We start from the raw sequence: 18,972 nt of genomic DNA on the forward strand, positions 1-18,972 counted from the left end.
TGTCCGTATAAATCCAGGTTGTGTTTTTGTCTCTGGGGATAGAGGGGTTAGTGACTCACTCTGCTCCACTTTTCCAGCCACAGTTAATTGTTTGGTTTGGCTGCCTTGGAGGCTCGGCATTTTCATAACTTAAAATTGAAACCTGGGGGAAAAACTTGTTTTAAAAAAACACCTACCCCCCCCCCCCCACTGCTCAACTATCTGCTGTAGCAGCAGTGGTGAGCTGGAGCCGGTTCGCACCAGTTCGCTGGAACCGGTTGTTAAATTTAGAAGCCCCTTTAGAACCGGTTGTCCCTCGTGGAACAACCAGTTCTAAAAGGGCTTCTAAATTTAACCAGCCAAAAGTGGCGCCTTAGGTAGAATGAGCTGTTCGCGCGGGAAGCTGGGGGGGGGGGGGCTGAGAAACAAGTGGCGGGTTCGCGCTCAGACCCAGGGAGGCGGAGGTGAGCTGGAGAGGGGGGGCGCGAGGAGGGCCGCCCGCGCTGCAGTAGGTAACCTGGGGGGCACGCATGGGAACTGCTCCCCACCCCAGCTTGCTGCTGCCGCCTGCTTCTCAGCCCTCCCAGGCTTCCTGCGCGAACAGCTGATTCGCGGGAAGCGGGGGGGGGGAACGCGCGGAGAAGCAGAGCGGGGCAGTGGGTTCAGGGGAGGAGGCGGAGGTGAGGTGAGCTGGGGCCAGGGATGGGGTGGGGAGCTGCCGGTGGATGCTCTGCACCCACCAAATTTTCCCCGTGGGTGCTCCAGCCCTGGAGCACCCACGGAGTCAGTGCCTAAGGTGCCACTTTTGATGTGATCAGTGGGGGAGTGGCCGCTCCCCCTGATCCCCACCTAGCTATGCTCCCCCGCCCCTAGGAGCCAGAGGGACCTGCCGGATGCTTCCTGGGAGCCGCCCCAGGTAAGCACCGCCGGGACTCCCCACCTCGCCCCCCAGCAGGTCCCTCTGGCTCTTAGGGGCGGGGTGGGGTGGGAACCCACTACGGTGGCCCACGAGACCCTCCTGCCCGGTTCTGGGGGTAGTCAGGGGACAGGAGAGGGGGTGGATGGGGCAGGGGTCCGGGGGGAGGGGGGCTGTCAAGGAACGTGGGGCATTGGACGGGGCAGGAGTCTTGGGAGGCGGGGATGGGCAACGACCCCCTCGTGGGGTGAGGAGGGAAGAGGTTGTTAAGTTTTTGGCAGCTCATCACTGTGTAGCAGCCTTACTGAAAGTCACAGGCGAAATGCCATCCAACATGGTCTCACAGTGACTCAAAATTTCTGCAGTGCGGCCTCAGGGATGTCAGTTATTTTTGGTGCTATCAGACTATATTTGCTAATTATTTATATAGTGCATGTGGTGGTTTGGTAAATAAAAAAAATATGGTCCTCGCCCTGAAAAGCTGAGCATGGAAATGAAATCAAGCACATAGGAAAGCTACCAGAGCACAGTGGTCAGAAGTTGGGACATGGGGCTTGGAAAATAGACACTATGAACTTTTGGGGGTTATTTCCCCACAAACAGCAGGTTATGTGCATCTTCTGTGCTGTAGGCTTCTGACAGTCATAGTTGGAATAATTTCTCACTCTGAACTATGGGTGTGTAGGATTAAGATCTCCTGGGGTGCTGGGCCAGAGCAAGTGGTGGGAGGGCCCGCCCCACCTCTTCTGCCTGTGGTCCTGCCTCCCCCTCCACTGCAGCCCCATAATCTGTTTGCTCCTTTCTGCCGCCCCCCACCGCGGCCCCAAGACCGGAGAAGCTCTGTTCCTCCCCATGGCCCAGGGGCCGCAGCTGGGAGTGAGAGCTCCTCCAACCCTGAGGCTGCAACAGGGAGCGAGAGCGCCTCCTGTCCCGAGGCCGCAACTGAAGCCTGGGTGCTGGGGCTTCCCACGCCGCTCTGCGCTTCTGCTGGGGACCAGTGTCTGAGCACTCGGGCTTCCCTACCCTGCCTGGGGCTTCTGCTGGAACCGGGATTGGGGCACTGGGGCTTCCCCTGCTTGCCCCACGGCTTCTGCAAGAGCTCTGGGCTTCCGCTGCCCCATGACTTATTACTGTTGGGGCAGCCATTTTTCTGGGGCCTCCCAGTTGGCTGGGCCCCAGGGCACAGGCCCTGTGAGCCCATTGTATAATCCACCACTGTGTGTAACCAGCAGGGGAACAGCTATAAACAACCCTAAGACTGATAGGATGGATAGATGATCTTTTACCTTTTGCCTCTGGGATGGGAGAAAAACAGAGGGAAGAGAGAGAGAAAAAAAGGAAAAAGACACCCCACCTCCCCACCAAAAAACCCTAAAAAAAAAACCAGAAAATTTTTGTTTTCAGTTTCAAAAACTGTTCCGTTTTCCATTTTTTTGTCAAAAAATTGGCAAAGTTTGTGCACATTTTTGAAAACCCACATTATTACCAATTTTTTTTTGAGAATCATACTTACGTTTTAACCAACTCTAGGGAAGACTGATTTTTTTTAATTTTAAGAGATGATGTTGAAAATGCTGAGACAAAGATATTTTTTTCTCCCCTTCTTTCTTATTCTGTCAACTTCCCTATAGTTACTCTTGATTTACACCATTGTAATTGAGACCTAGGTCTGGCCTGATGGGTTTAAAATGTCAAAGCTAAACAACATTCTGCGGCTGTAAACCTGGGCTCTGTCACTTGAACAATGTGTGGGGAGGGGAAAGCCAGTACCAACCATCTTTGTCTCAGTCCCTCCTTAAACCTTTCCTTTGCTGTGATACCTATCAAAACACTTGACAACAGTTGAGGTTGCTGGTGAGCAAAAACCACTGCCTGTCATGGTGACCAATCTTGTCTCATTGTTTCCTTGTACTCCCACATTGATCTGTAGTCACCTATTTGTCTTACATTTAGATTATTAGCTCTTTGGGGCACGGGCTGCTTTTTGGTCTGTGTTTGTACAAAGGGATGCTGCTCCGGAGCTAGGACTTCGAGGCATTATGGTAGTAATAATAACAACAATAATGGTGAATTTCATGCTTTGTGGAGGTCTGTTGACAGCAGCTAACATCTGGCTAGCGAATCCACAAAGAGAAAATAAATCTCTTCAGATTTGACAGAGAACGGGAGAACTAGAGACAATAACTGTCCTCCGAAGGGAGGTAACAGAGAGTAATGTAAAACAGGAGGTTAACAGTGCTTAGATACTACAACCGCAGCTTTAGAAATAGAGTGCATGAAAGAAACTGAACTTAACATGGTGTCTAATTTGTAAGAACTTGCCAGTGGATAATTTAAAGGGTGATGAAAGTAACTGATTCCTAGATTTAAACACCCTGAAAGCAACGTGTATGAAGATTAAGGCTGCCATGATCCTAAAGAATGCAAAGCTATATCATGCCATCAATTCTTAAGCAGAATGCCCTATTGATTTCAATAGGGAGCATGTTTTAAAAATCAGTGGCATGATACTGCCTACAATCAATCTTGAGTCCCAGCAGAAACTGTGGGAAATCACAGGCTGCAAATTTCTCTTGACCAGCAGATGACTCCACACACTGCACTGCTAAGAAAATGGCCTTGGTTTTGATAGTGGAAAGACACAGAACAGATGTTACCATTTTAGATCATTTAGAAGAAAGGAAAGGAAAAATGGGGACTTGCTATGTTTACAAAGTGTTTTGCTGAGGACTCATGGAATATTGTGTAATGCTGGGGTTAGGAACAAATAGAACCACTGCAACAGCTGGCATCAGAAATTCCAAGATTTAAAGGAGAGCAACAAAACCTTGTTCAACATTCATTGCCTTGGTTGCATTGCACCATTATGTGCTGCTGATCAGGGTGCCGGAACAATTTTTATAGTGGGGGAGCTGAAAGCCACTTAACTAAACTGTATACTCTATATACAATGGAAACCACTTCAAGCCAGGGGGTGGGGCTACACTCCCCACCCCCAGTTCCAGCACCTATGTTGCTGATGTATATTTGGCTTGACCATAAACTGTAGAGCAGCTATGCAGTGATTTTCACCACCATTTTTAAAATAGCTATAAGAAGATATGACTTTCTGAATTCAAAGCATTTGTAGAAGCCAACCCTCTGGTGGTTAAGTTTGCAAGACTGTGTGTGACAGGGTAGTAAACCAATACAATGCATTTCTCAGCTAGAGCCACACGCATCGGAAGAAGCTGTTGATTTGTCTGATAACTGTTGAAAGAAACAATTGTAGAATCCTTCTGGCACACACACACACAAAGTCATTTCAGTTTCTGAAAGCCACTCATCCTCCTTTAATACATTTCAAAGTGGTTCTCCGGTGCACCGTTGCAATCTGCCTGTATTGCAAACTGGAATGGGAATGCTAGAGAAATCTCTGGTGGCTCCTGTTATATTTCTCTGTACACAAGAGCAAAAGATACCATGAATCTAAATAACTTTCATTTAGATTAAAGGAACAGCAAATCAAAAAAGAACAAACCAAGAAAAACTCCCCTTGAGAGAGACAGAGCATCCGCAACGTGTTTGTCTCTCTCAGATCGTTAGCAGTCTGAACAGAACTGAACACAAAATGGTTGCCAGCAACAGCATAACCCTTAGAGATTGCAGTATCACCAAGTACAGTACAAGCTTTCAGAAATCATGCATCAGGCCCCCAAATCATGAGATTGGCTTAAAATCATGATTTTTTTTTTTTTTAAATAAAGGTTGGGTTGTTTTCCTTTGCCTTCTGGTTTCTGAGCCTTTAGGGTGTACTTATTGCATATTTCCAAGCTTTTCTCTGCACCCCGGAGTGCTGAGAATAAAAAAATAAAGCTGAAATTCTCACGAAATCTCATCCCAGCAGTCTGGGCTTTTATAAAACCCCTAAACATCATGGCTATTAGTCAAGATGATCCGGGGTGCAACGCCATGCTCTGGGTGTCCCTAAGACTTTGACTGCCAGAAGCTGGGACTGGATGACGGGATGAATCACTTGATATTTACCCTGTTCCGTTCATTCTCTCTGAAGCATCTGGCACCAGCCACTGGTGGAACACCGGATACTGGGCTAGATGGATCATTGGTTTGATCCAGTTTGGCCATTCTTATGTTCTTGTGAGAATCATGATAAAAGCATGGAACTTGACTTCTTCGAGACATTTTGTCCCTCTGGGTGCTCCGCCGTAGGATGTGCACACGCCTATGGGATCTTGATGAGAGATTTGAATCAGCAACCTCATGTCCCAGAGTGAGGGTATATAGGGAGAAGTGGATTTAGCCACTCCAGCTTCTTCTCAAATACAGAGCCAAAAGACTCCACAGCAGAGGGGAAGAAGGCCGGGAGGTGGAGCACCTATAGGGACTAAACACCTCGAAAACCTCACGTTACTGAAAGGTAAATAACCTCTCCTCCTTCTTTGAATATAGGTCCCTATGGGTGGTCCACTACAGAAGCCTATCAATCAATAACTCAGTGTGGAGGTAGGTGCTGTGGAGGGAGATCGACGAATGTTTGGGGGACGGCATTGCGAAAGATCATGTCTGCAGGTAGGATAGCATAATGGAAGCAGGTAGGATAGCATAATGCTTGGAAAAAGTCTGAGGACCAGGTTGCAACCCTGCACATTTCTGCCATCAGAACGTCCTTAAGAAGGGCTATAAAAGTGGATGGAACCATGATGGAGTTGGCTGTCACCCTGGGGATGGGGGGAGCACTCCAGCTGCCCCGTAGTAAACTATAATGCAACATGAAACCCACTTCAATAGTCTCGGTGTGGAAATCCACTTTCCATTCATTATTTCAGAGGAGACAAGCAGCCTGGGGGAAATCCTAAAGGTTCTTGTCTTGTCCAGATAGAAGGCAAACGCCCTCAGAACACCTAAGGTGTGGAGGCTGGCTGCTTCTCTCGAGGAGTGAGGTTTGGGGAAAACACTGGAAAACGGATATCTTGATTGATATGAAAATCTGATGACATCTTTGGTAGAAACTAAGAATGGGGGTGCAGCATGATTTTTTCATGGTAGAAGGTACTATATGGCAAGTAAGCCATGGGCACCCCAAGGTCTCTCACCCTTCTGGTTGAGGTGCTGGTTTCCTGGAATGAAGTCTTAAGGGAGAGAGAAAGGAACAAACAGGTGATCCTAAGCTTGAACAGGGGGTTCCTTAAGGTGTTGAGGACCAAACTGAGGACCCAAGGAGGTGTGGGGTTTTGGATATGAGGAAACAAATTAGATAAACCCTTATGGAATCTGACTGTGGTATGATGGGTGAAGACTAAAAGGCCCTCAATAGATGAATGGAAGGTTGTAATGACTGCCAGGTGCTCTTTAACAGAGCTCACTGTTAGTCCCCGTGTTTTCAATTCCAACAGGTAATGGAGGATTCTCAAGAGAGGAGCTCCAGAAGCGTGCACAGAGTAACAGGAACATCAGGAAAGGCAGCGTTTCCACTTTTGCAAGTAAGTTTTTTCGTATGGTAGGCTTCCTACTATTTAGAAGTACAAACAGAATCTCAGCCGAGCAGTCAAATTATAAATTCAAGAAACATCGAGGAGCCAGAACTTGAGATTCAGAGATATGATGACTGGGGAGGTTCATGGTGCCTGAGTTTTGTGTCAGAAGGTCCAAGCTAAGTGGGAGGCATCAAGGCAATGTTACAGAAAGGTGAAGAAGATCTGAGTACCAGATTTGTCTGGGCCAAGAAGGTGCTATTAAGATGAAACTGTTCCTGCTCAAAGAAGAAAAGGAGTACTTCTGGCACCTTAGAGACTAACCAATTTATTAGAGCATAAGCTTTCGTGAGCTACAGCTCACTTCCTCAGATGCATATCGTGGAAACTGCAGCAGGCTTTATATATACACAGAGAATATGAAACAATACCTCCTCCCACCCCACTGTCCTGCTGGTAATAGCTTATCTAAAGTGATCATCAGGTGGGCCATTTCCAGCACAAATCCAGGTTTTCTCACCCTCCACCCCCCCACACCCCCCCTTCCCCGTAATGTTTTGGAGATGAGCAGGGTTGGAAGATAGGCACAGAGGAGAGCACAGGAGCAGGGAACTTGGGTAGGTGCCTCCTAAAGAACTGCAGCCTCATCTCCCCCGGGAACAGAAGATTTGGCATTTTGTATTGTTTGGGCTTGCAAACAGATTTACTATGGTGAGGCTCCATGCTTTGCAGATGCTGTGAAAGATCAGGTTGTTGACCTCCCAGTCATGGTCCTAATAGAAGTTTCTGCCACGGTGTTCTGGAGGCCTGGCATGTAAACCATGAAGATCTCTGTGTGGTGGGCAATGTACCAGTTCCTGTTGTTTTAGGGACTCTGTGCATAAAGACTAGGATCTTGCTCTCCCTTTTCGATTTATACAGCACATCACTGCCCTGTGACCTATCATTACTCTGACATGATGGTCCTGAATGTCATGGAGAAAGTGCTGGCACCCGTAACGAACTGCTCTTAGTTCTGAGATGTTGATATGAAGCAACGTTTCCTGTTGGGATCACTTGCACTGTGCAGTTGAACTTCGTAGGTGAGGCCCCTAGCCTAGAGGAGAGGAATCTGTTGTGATGATGCGTGTTGGCGGTGGGTCTGAGAATGGGACTCCCACACAGACCGTCAGGGGGTCTCTCCACCAGCTGCGAGAGTCTAGTACCCATAGGAGTATGGAAACTCATTTGGCAAGGCTGTGTCTGTTCGGCACGTACATGGTTTTGAGACAGACTTGAAGACATCAGAGATGTAATCTCATGTGTGGTGTAACAAATGTCAAGGCCAACATGTGACCTAGGAGCTGGAGGCCGGTTCTTACTGTTGTCTGAAGACTCTGCTGTGAAAGAATGTAGGTGTTCAGATTCCTGAGGTTTAAAATTGACTTCCAGCCTCCATTTCTTTTGGGAAACAGGAAATATTTGAAATAAAACTCTCTTCCCAAAAATTCTAGGGGAAACCAGTTCTATTGCCTCCTGATGCAGGAGGGATTGAACCTCTTGCTTTAAAAATCCTCATGAGAGGGGTCCCTGAAGAGGCAGGGAGGTTGAAGTATTTGTGTTCAGAGTCTGGGGCATCTTCTGGGTACACCACAAGCAGCGTAAAATGTTCTAGGGAAGGCCCTTGTACTGAAATCTCAGAGTCTGAGGTGTCATCCCTGGAGTCCAAAGGCAGGGCTCTCGGTATTGGTGCCAGGATCAGTTCTGGGGAGCCAAGAAGGTGCCAGAGGAAGCAGAGGATGGGTGAATACTGGGAGCCTGGCTCCTGCTGTCAGATGGAAGGAGTTGGTAAGTGGGGGACATAACAGTACCAATGGGGAGCTTCTCATGGTGCCCCTTTAGAGGGGAGACTCCGATTCCTCTCAGATGAGCAGATCCTCCTGCGAGAAGAACCTGGAGGGTGCCAGAGGCCTAAAGTAATAGGCAGTCGGGATCAGGGGTGGTACCGGAGCTTTAGCTGCGGATGGGAAGCAAGTTGGAGTTCACAACGCTGCTGAAGTGGCAGCAGAAATGGTATCTCTGTGCTCCAAGTGAATGCAACCCAAGGATGATGGTACCAGAGAGATCAGAGGCTTGAAAGGATTCCATGTTATTCTGAGAGGGTGTCTGTACCAATGCCTTAGACCTTCTTGAGTCTTTAGATTCAAATGAGCCTTGATGCCTGGATGGTGCCTCTCAGCACTGTTTGCTGGCAGGTTGATCTTGGGATGTCTGCTTAGGCAGCATTGATGCCTTGGTCCCGATGTCCGTTGGAGCCTCGGAGGAGTTTCAAGGACTTTCTTTTAAACCCAGTGCACTTGGACGGGATGTGAGAGTGTCCAAGCCACCTGAGACAGTCGAATGCCTGTCACTCCAGGGGAAAAATCTACTGCAGGTCTGCCAAGGAATCAGTCCTGGAGAATGGGAAAGGTAAAAGTGAGGAACCCCCCTTGAGCAGAAACTTGTGCAAAATTAGAAGACGACGACGACAATCAAATACTGAAGGAGAATACAGTAAATAAAACAACATGAAAAAAGCTTATAAGAGGCAGTCTGTTTCAAGGTGCAGGTGGTTGACATGGATTCGGAATGGAGGGTCTGCTCCTTTACATTCCCTGGTTCTGGAGCACGAGGTTGTGCAGTGCACCGGCATGGACCACAGATGCTGCTGATTCAAATCTCCCGTCAGAAGCACAGGGATGCGCACAAATCCCACGGTGGAGCACCCATAGGGACATATACTCGAAGAAGTGCATAACATTAAAACGTGAATAAGTTACAGAGCTGTTGTACAGTACATCAGAAGCCTTACAGTCCAGGTAGTAGCTCACATATTGGAAGAAGAGCTTTGACCATAATAAGAATCAGTGTTTCAATGCATCTGATGACATTTACTGTGGCTTTAGCTTGAGGTGGTAGAAGATTCAGTAACGCAAAAAAAAAACAACCCCAAAAAACCCCCCAACCTACCCCTTCTTGAGAATGTAAATTGTCTGTTATGTTAATGCGGTTGGTGCCATTACAAAGAGAGTGCCAATAATCCTTCAGCATATAGCAAGCAAACGTGCAGTGCTCCCAGCTCATTAAGCTAGCAAGGCATCTCTCTCTCGGCTAGCCCTGCATTCGCAGTCAGGTGACTCTGAGGCAGAGTTTATGTAATAGCCAAGGCTAGCACTAGATGGTTTGGGGTGCCCTGCTGCTGCCTGGCAGAGTTGAGGTCATGCCCTTAAAGGGGTAGAACACATAAAGCTGTCTCGACTGGTTAGGAGTGGGCAGCTCGGCCAGATATGCTGTTCCACCCCAAACCACACAGTGTTCAGCCATGGGAGCTGCTGGTGTAGGGCGAGGATGCCCTGAAACAGATAGATTCCCTGAAGCTGTCCTTGATTGTGGGGCATGTCTGGGCTGGAGCCACTTTGGTGCAGTAGCTTTCAGAAGCAGATCTGACCCATCACTGATAGAAGTGTGCACTATATCTTTGGGAGGGGTGACACAGCTTTCACACCACAACAACAGGTGGCTCTGGTAGGCACTACAGAGGGCAGTCATTAATTACCACAATCTGGCCCTCTGGTTTGTTTGTGCTAAATCATTTTTCAGCATGTGTCTCGGTAAAGTCCGTTAGTATCCATTCACATGCTGCATACCTGGTCTCCAGTTGCCTTACCTAGCTCTCTTTGCTTGTCCACAACTGCTTCCTTCCTTAATATTGTAACTTCAAAGGTATCCCATGAAGAAGGTGAGACCTTTTACAATATTAATCCACATCTTTCCCATACTTTGAGCTCATCTATCCATAGATTATAAAGCCAGAAGGTACCACTGTGATCATCTAGTCTGACCTTCTTCGCAATCCAGGCCATAGTTGTTCTCTGAATTAATTCCTGTTTGAACTAGAGCATGTCTTTTAGAAACCCATCCAATTTGATTTAAAAATTGCCAGCGACGGAGAATCCATTGCAGCCCTTGGTAAATTGTGCCAATGATTAAAAATGCACACTGTATTTTTAATCTGAATTGGTTTAATTTCAATTTCCAGCCACTGGATCTTGTTATACTTTTGTCTGCTAGATTGAAGAGCCCATTATCACATTTTTGTTCTGTATGTAGGTGCTTATAAACGGTGTTCAAATCACTCCTTTAACCTCTTTGATAAGCTAAATAGGTTGAGCTCCTTGAGTCCATCACTATAAGGCATGTTTCCAATTCTTTAATCATTCTTGTGGATCTTCTCTGAACCCTCTTCAATTTATCAACATTTTTCTTGAACTGTGGACACCAGAACTAGACACAGCATTCCAGCAGTGGTTACACCAGTGCCACATACAGGAGTTACATAACCTCCCTACCGCTACTGGATATTTCCTTGTTTATACATCCAAGATCATATTTGCTCTTTTGGCCACAATGTCAGTTATCCACCATGACCCCTCCCCCAAGTCTTTTTCAGAGTCACTGCTTCCCAAGATTGATTTCCCATTGTGTTGTTCCAAGGTGTATGACTTTACATTTGGCCACATTAAAATGCATATGGTTTGATTGCGCCCACCACTTTTGCCTGTACCCCAAGTGTATTTATGACAGTGTGAATACCCTGCCTCTCTACTGGGAGGCTCACACCTGGCCACATGAACTGTCAGGTGTATTGTCCCCACCAGCTCTCTGAAGCTGGATCTCTCCTTGCTTGCAGGAAATGGGTGAAGGGTCTCCCCCACACTGCATAGTCCCTCTCCTGGGGACACTGTGAATGTCCTGCTGCTGGAGGTTCCTGGCTCAGTGCTGTTTTGGGGGTGGGTGGAAAGGGCTAGAGCAGGGTACCACTGACCCCTAGGAAGGAGGAGGAGGGGGATTGTTTTGCTAGACAGAGGGACAGGGCCATGATGGTGGCTCTGGTCTCTGTACTCAACAATATCTTCAGGGCTGAGAGGCCTCTCTTCCTATGAACACCGCAGTGATCCAAACACCTTTCCATGGAGAGGATGGTTTGTAGCTGAACCATGCTGTGATGGGGTATTAAAATCTCACATTGGGCCCAAAGGGTTAAAAGGCTATACCCCCGCCCCCTCCAGACCTGCCAGGAATGCTCCAGCGGGAGGACTGGGTCAAAAGAAGCTCAGAAGCCAGGCAAAGGGTGGTGGATAGGCTGCAGAAGAGAGGAAGCCAGATGAACGGTTGAGCCTGCGAGGGGACCACAGAGCAGGTAAGACCCACAGGCAGAGCCTTCTCCTACCACCACCCCCTTTGAGAACCATCAGGTCCTTCAGGGCTCTGATCCTTTGGACTCATTTGGTTGTAAGGTGGTTGATTGTTTGGACTATAGGGGATACACCCTGAAGTGCAGGGATCTATAGGTAGGAAGTAACCCAGGGAAGCAACTTGGACTCCCAGGGCAGACCGTGCTACTGATGCCCACAGGGCCCTGGGCTGTGACTTGGTGGAGTGAGTGGCTCTCGGTCCCCCTACCACACCGCCTCAAGGGCCTAGACCCAGATGTGGGTGGAAAGCTGAAGATCCCCAGTTTAAGGTCAGGAACAGGTACTTCTATCACCTGATCAGAGAGGCCTGGGGCCAGAAGTTGGGTCCTCTAACCACAGGCCACCCGACCCTCTGAGCTCCCTATCACAGATGCAGTTTCTCTGCCCACCCGTCCTGGGGGATTATTACATCCAGGCCTTTAGAGCTCAGGAGCTGGCTTCCACTGCTGGTCACATGAAGACCATCCAGCAGCACATTTGTTCTGCAAAGGGGGCAGAGCTGTGCTCTGTGGTATCATCGGAGGCTGTTACTCTGATTGTCACGTGCTGCCTCTACCACCCATTCCATAAAGAATTTAAACTGATGTGTTAACTGTAAAGAAGATAGGACTCTGGAGAAAATCAGTTTCTCTGTGAAAAGGCTCTGATAGTCCTTACGTGGCTGAAGATTATAAATGCCTCCAGGTGCTCAGGCAAAGTTTTAGCACTTTCACCCCTCCCCATAAGGCGAGGAAAGTTTCCATGGCCAAAGGGATAAGACTGCATGTAATATGACAACTGGAGTGCACGTTTACTCCAAGAAAACTCATACACTTTGGAATGCATGGATAATTTTTGTACTTTAGTCTGGCTTAGTGCCTTTAAGCAAATGCCAGCCATGCAAATAAAAGTACAGTTGATGGACAAACCCTGTACTCCACTCCAGAAACGCGTAATAGCATGTAACAATTTTTTGAACTGACTGCAGTTTCTATGCGAACCAGACTGTCCTGTAGCAGAAATACGTTGAGCACAACTGAGGTAAGGAAGGGAAACATTTTTTAAAAATTGACCTTTTCTTGAAATCATAGAAATCTGTGCTTACGGTGAAAGATGTAAATAGGCTCTAGTGCCCCCTGGCACACCCTACACACGGGTGTGTAAGGAAGGCATTCACAGTGGGCTTATCTTGGAACCTTAGTGGGTAATACTAGAAGCACAAGCTCTGGCCTGATGAGGAGCACGTGATTGCATATAATATCATTACGAGTTGCCTGGGAGATGCCAGGAGGTGTTTGAGCAAAAATGAGACACAGTGGACACTGAAGCTGCGCAGCACTGCTTAGCTGCTACAGAGCACTTTTCATCCCTCGATTTCAAAGCATTATGTAAAGGTGGGTAAATGTCATTAGCCCCATTTTATAGAAGGAAAAACTGACACGCAGCCGAGGTAAGGTCCCAGTCTTCTAATCCTGGGTGCCTCCGGTTCTGGGTGTCCAACTTCAGACACCGAGGATGAACCCCGGCCTTACTGAAGTCAACAGGAATTTTGCTTCAGTGGGCTCAGGATTTCATCCTGAGAGCCTGGTTCTTCAAAGTTGCAGAGCAACAAACAATTCCAACGGTTGCTCAGAGCAGCCAGTGTTGGGCACTTCTGAAAATTAGAGTCTGAGAAGGAGTGAGTTGAAAACTCATGAATTTCAAATATGGGGGAGGGGGGGGAGGGAATACATGTTTCATGAACATCTGCTCGAAAATGTCCCTACTTATTTTAACCATATCTAGTAAAAAAAAAAACCCCTCACACCCATGTAAATCAAGAGTAAGTCCACTGATTACAGTGGTGCTCCCATTAGACTTTAGCAGTGTAAGTGAGAAGAGACCCAGGTTCCATATGTCAGAAAGTTGCACAGATGTAAAACTGGTGTAAGTGTGAGACTCTAGTCCAACAGGCACCTAAAGAACTTTATGTTCACCTGCTCTAGTGCCTAAGTGGAAGGTAGGTGCAGAAATGACTTTCAAAAGTGGGAATGGTGTGATAAGCATCTGCAGGACCTCTATGAAACTAGCATTAGCTGCACCCAAATTCTGAGCATTGTGGGTGGGTCCAAGGGACAAAGTGAGACTTTCAGTATGGATGGGGGCGCGTGGCAGAGCAGCGCTTGGCTAGACCTGGGCACCCTGAATTTTGGCATGATCAGGAGATGCCTAATGCATAAGGGCACAACTGGAGGTGAGCCCAGCATGCAGCACAGGAACAAAAGAGGAGCAGCTGGGACAGGAAGACCTCCAGGCACCCAGAGAGAGACTGGAGGGGGTGGGAGGAGGAAGCTTAATGATAGGCAATGTGCGTCAGGCACCCAGTGGGTTGGGGAGACAGAGAAGGGACACAGGCAGGGTTTGGATGGAGGAAGGAAGGAGAGTTGTTTTAGGGCCAAAGGGAGATTGGGGAGTTTTACAGCCCTGAGGCAGCTGTGAGAGAGGCGCATGCTCTTCACCTTCTACCAGTGCATAGCAGTTATGGTTGTGTTTCCTGGGGCTCACCAAGCTGGAGGCCAGGCATAGAAGCACAGACTCCACTAGCATGGCATCCAAACCCTCTGTGGTGAGCTCAAGGACAACCTGGAGACCAGAAGCCAGTGGAACCCATAAACTATCCATGGCTGAGAATGACACCATGGTCCTGGGCATCACGGCAACTGGTCTCTTTGCAGTTAACAATTGACCAGACTATGGCCATCAGCCAGTTTGTGCTCTCTAATAGTAACAAGCTGCTCCAATCACCATCATAAGCTGATGCTCACTTTCCTGTCTCATATGAATGTTTTTGTTTCACGTCACAGCTAAACCCCATTTATCTCCTTTATTCTTCTTGTGTTGTTGGAGGAGACAGTTTCCACTCCTGCTAACACACTGAGCTGCCAGTCACCATGCAGCCACTAATATTTCCTTATCCCAAAGCCATTAGCCATGTCTTGATAAATTACCCAGTGTATTTTGGATAAGCCTTGTTTTTTAAATAGACGCAGCTGGTAAAAAAATACTATGGACTTAACTGGGCAGAAAATTGGGGTGTTGAGAGAAATGATTTGCAGCTGTAGTACCAAAAAGATGAAATGACAAAAGTTTCGGCAGTAAGGCTCTTAAGCTGCAGTCCATTAGGATTGGAACTTTCTTGAAAAATCACTATGAACACAATGTAGGCCCCTTTGGTAAGACAAAGATTATCTGGGGAAAATCTGATCACTGAACCCAACGAGGGAGAGCTTAAATTCTGCTTTGATTGACAGCTCTGCCTTCCCCTCACTGCCAGGCTATTCCTGCCTTAAACTCAAAGTCAGTGCAAAGGGACCCTGGCTGATTTTATTCTACTAGGTTTCAGCATTGCAAGTGGTTCCCACTGAAGAGCCGGGCATCCCAGATGAATAAATGAAAGGGGCAGCACAAAAGAAAAGGGGACTTGAAGGACATCCCTCAGGGAAGGGAACAGGCAGGACTAGAATTGGTTAGTTAAGACCAACCAATTGTCCCCATGTAACCATGACCAATATTTTTCAAATTTAGGTGCCCCAAATCACAAACCTAAATTCCATATACAGTGTCACCTAAGTAAGAAGCCTATTTTTAAAGGTTTTTGGAACATCTGGAAATCAAGTCACTTTTAATAGATATTTAAAAATATATTTACGAGCCTAATGTTAGGAGGAACCTACATGTGAATATTTTGACCTACATGTTTTGAATGAAAGACTGGAAATGCAAAAATATATATTAAAAACACAAACAAACAAAGAAGCATAAAAATCAAAGTGTGTAGTGATTTCTTTTGCCCACACATCTGTCAAAGTGATATGTCTCCATGGACCTGTCTTAGCGTCTCCATCCCCATGTCAAATAGCAGATTGCTTCTAAGGCAAGGAAACAAAATGAGACTGCACTGGAACAGATGTGCCATAAATCTATTTAGGGCTGGTAGTGTCCCCACAAAATGAGAAAGTGCTTAGGCAGAGAAATGAGGAATAACATTTGTTACTACATCAGACACCTTGCCTGCAACTAGTATAGGAGCACACTTTTGCTTTACTTACAGTACAATCAGCACAGAAAAATATCTATTTGTTGTTAATATTGAGCTGCTTTTTATTGATAGTTTTCAAAATACTGTACTCTGGTGAGTAATTAGCATTATCCCCATTTCCCAGAGAGGGGACACTGAGGCACAGAGCTGTGACATACTCAACACTGCACAGTGAATTGGTGGCAAACCTGAGATTTTCCCATCTGCCAGTCCAATGCCCAATCCACCAGACCATGCTCTCAACCCTTAAAGTCCTTTCAAATTTAACGGCGATGAAACCATTAGAACTCTTTAGAAACTGCTGTACTAACCTACTGATTTTAATAGAGTGAAGAGCCATACTATAGCAGGGCTATAATGTCTATTCAATACAATTCCATAGGGTTTTTGATAAGGGAAATTTTTACCATCCAGGGACTAAAAAAACAATTTCTATTTCACTGAAATGAAATAAAATGTACTTATGGGACTTAGTTCTGATTTAAATTCTATGCCTTTATTTACTGAAAGATTATAGTACCACAGAGAACAGCATAACAATCAGTCAAATATGGCAAGAAATAGGCACAGTAAGATACACTGGGGTTTTTTGACAAGGCAAAAGTTGGCGTAACAGCTGTTATACTGGAGTTCTGGCCTCTGCTATTAACGTAATGCAGCATTTTTACATTACTCTAACTGATGGACTGTTTACATTACAATTTCAAACAAGGTGATAATGTGTATTTTATAAAAGTATAATACGGCAAAAGTGCTTTTCCTCCACTGAATTTTATGTCTGACTGGAGGGCCTATTTGTGTCCACTGCTTTAGACGGTATACAAGTTTGAGGCTTAGTTCTTTATATTGTTTAATATCCTCTCCAGCTGTACTTTTGATTGTGCAGCCCCTTTTTGAGAGCTAGCGAGACTTTATCTAACACGAAATGAAAGCCACTGTGCAAAGTGACACTTTCCACTTTGAATTTTTTTTAAAGCAGTCAGTTAATATCCTGATGAATTCTACACCACCTTTACGCAAAAGCTACTTTTATTAACAGAAAAGCTACTTGCTGTCTGTAAGGAGGTGATGATCACAATTTGGCCTGGACAGAATACACTCACATTTTATAAAGTACAAATTTAGGCCTCAATCCTACAATTGACAGTCTGCCCACATGATGTCAGTTCCCAGATGTGAGTCTTACCTCCTTCCTGGAATGTAACTTTAAGGGTAACAAATATCAGTGAAAAACAAACTTCAATCTATGCTGCTTTCATCCCCAAATTGGCTGTTCATGGGGTTTGCCCTGCAGATCTCGTCTGTCCCAGCCACTCGTTCCTTCTCTGTCAGGGAGAGGCTCCAACTCATCTTATACTTCTTGAATGGAGCTAACTGGACCTCTTGTAACCTCAGAATGACTCAGTAAAAACACCTTGTCAGATATATGTACGGTCCAAGCATCTGACTCAAGATAATGCAGCAGAAAAGCCCTGGAATCTGTCACCCTGTTATACCTCCTTTCATTAGCCCTTCATTTGCAGCTGTCACATTATTTAGCATGGATAACATGGACAGTAGCCTACGACATAGAGGAAGGCTGCTTGAGTATCTGTTTGCACTGCCATAAAAGAAAACGAACAGGTTCTACTTACCACTGCAACAAACATACGCTTCTCAGCCTAGCCCTTCCTATCATTTCTCATTCAGTATCAAGATGTTGACTCCCACTGCCATTCAGCCCAGGATACCAGCCTCAATTGCCCACTTGTTAAATTTTCGAACAAGCACCTTTGTGTGTTCTCCCATGCTGCTCCTCATGTTTGGAGGCGCTCCCCATAAACATCCACAGAGCTACCTCCTCCTCCTCCTTCAAAACCCTCCTTAAACCTCTCCTTTGCTGGGATGACTATAAGAAACTTTACAACAGTTTAGGCTGCAGGTATGCTGAGATCACTTCCTCTCATGCTGACCAGCACTGTCTCACTGTGTCCTTGTACTCCCCCATTGGTCTGTCTTTACCTGTTATCTCTTGTCTAATACTGACATTGTAAGCTCTTTGGGGCAGAGATAGGAGTTTTTTGGTTCTGCATTTGTATTGTGCCTAGCATAATGGGGTTCTGGTCCATGATTAGAGTGTCTAGACCTCATGGTAATACAAATAATACAAAAATAGTAAGTTCAGGTAAAGTAATGGGTTGTATCAATAGAGTTTTATCTCAAGCAGGTTAAAAATAAAAGTAATAGGGATTATTCAGCTGGTTGTTGATGGAGGTGCACACACAGGATCACCAAATATGTCATAAATGACCCTTTACCTCAAATGCATGCATTGCCTCCCGCCTTTCCCTAACCTACGCTGTTTGGCAGTCCTAGCCTCAAACAGAAGTTTACTGGTGGTAATCTGTAAAACAAGGAGGTGGTAACTAGCAAACAATTGCTGGTAAAAACCTGGCAGCTGAGTTAAAGAGACAGCCTCTGATTTAAAAGATGCCAAACATAACTTGGGCTATGCCTACACTACGTCATTTACAGGGGCGCAGCTGCACCAATGCCGCTGTAGCGCTTCTGGTGAAGACGCTCTAAGCCGATAGGAGAGAGCTCTCCCATCAGCTCAATAACTCGTGCCTCATCGAGAGGTGGTAGCTATGTCGACGGGAGAAGCTCTCCTGTCGACATAGCGCTGTCTACACCAGCACTTAAGTCGGTGTGACTTATGTTGCTCAGGGGTTGTGGCTTATTCACACCCCTGAGCGATGTAAGTTATACTGAAGTAATTTGTAGTGTAGACATAGCCTCAGTGAAGTAGCAGGTCCATAGAATATAGCTAGCTGGAATGACTGTGTTACAGAGGCATATAAGGCTATGAGAATCTGAAAATCATTAATATTACACACAAAACAACATATATAAAGTTGTCCTTAAATAAAGTATCTTTTCTTACAGTTTATCTTAAAACAAGTCTCAGAGGTATCGCTGGCAATAGAAAAATGACTATTCTTACACATATTTAAGTAATAGTAATCAAGTGTCAAGTAACACACCCAAGTGTAATTTGTGAAACTGCATCTACTTTGGGTTCACTTGTATTTTGCAAAACTGTCGAATCTCTCATAAAATTACAAGTGTATTTTTTAAATCATATATAAAGAAGTGGGTGTTTTCTTCTATTTTGCAACTGCGTAATCAAGAACTAACTATGTGGCAGCAGAATAATTTTTTACTGAAAGAATTTCACTGTCCTGAAAGAGAGAATCGGAAAGAAAATTGATTATACCTCTAGTCATCTGTTCCATC

General features: G+C 46.0%; 1 protein-coding gene across 12 annotated transcripts in view; it reads right to left on the reverse strand.

Annotated features, from left to right (window-relative positions):
* TSPAN11 (tetraspanin 11) overlaps window positions 1-18,972 on the reverse strand; it is a 219,821-nt gene that overhangs the window by 33,550 nt on the left and 167,299 nt on the right. The gene's annotated exons all lie outside the window — the stretch shown is intronic.

The sequence above is a fragment of the Lepidochelys kempii genome, chromosome 1, assembly GCF_965140265.1.
Source record: "Lepidochelys kempii isolate rLepKem1 chromosome 1, rLepKem1.hap2, whole genome shotgun sequence".
In the NCBI taxonomy this organism is placed as follows: domain Eukaryota; kingdom Metazoa; phylum Chordata; order Testudines; family Cheloniidae; genus Lepidochelys; species Lepidochelys kempii.